Raw genomic sequence first — 236 nt, 5'->3', positions numbered from 1 at the left:
CATAAATCTGCACATGAGAAGGCATTTTACTCTGCCCAGATGTGGTTTGGGCCTCCCCCTGCTTGCAGACGTGCCCACCTGATGGCTGATACCTCCCAGTTTAGGACAGGGAATTGAGGAAGTGGCTCTCCCCAGCCAGAGTGCTCAGCATGGAGCTCATGTCACCCACAGCCATGTTGGCACCGCCAGCCGCAGGAAGGAGGAGGCAACCGCCGGGGCCGGGGGGGCACGGCCGC

This window comes from Mesitornis unicolor, unplaced genomic scaffold (assembly GCF_000695765.1).
Source record: "Mesitornis unicolor isolate BGI_N332 unplaced genomic scaffold, ASM69576v1 scaffold12169, whole genome shotgun sequence".
In the NCBI taxonomy this organism is placed as follows: domain Eukaryota; kingdom Metazoa; phylum Chordata; class Aves; order Mesitornithiformes; family Mesitornithidae; genus Mesitornis; species Mesitornis unicolor.
Note: the sequence above shows the minus strand (reverse complement) of the source record.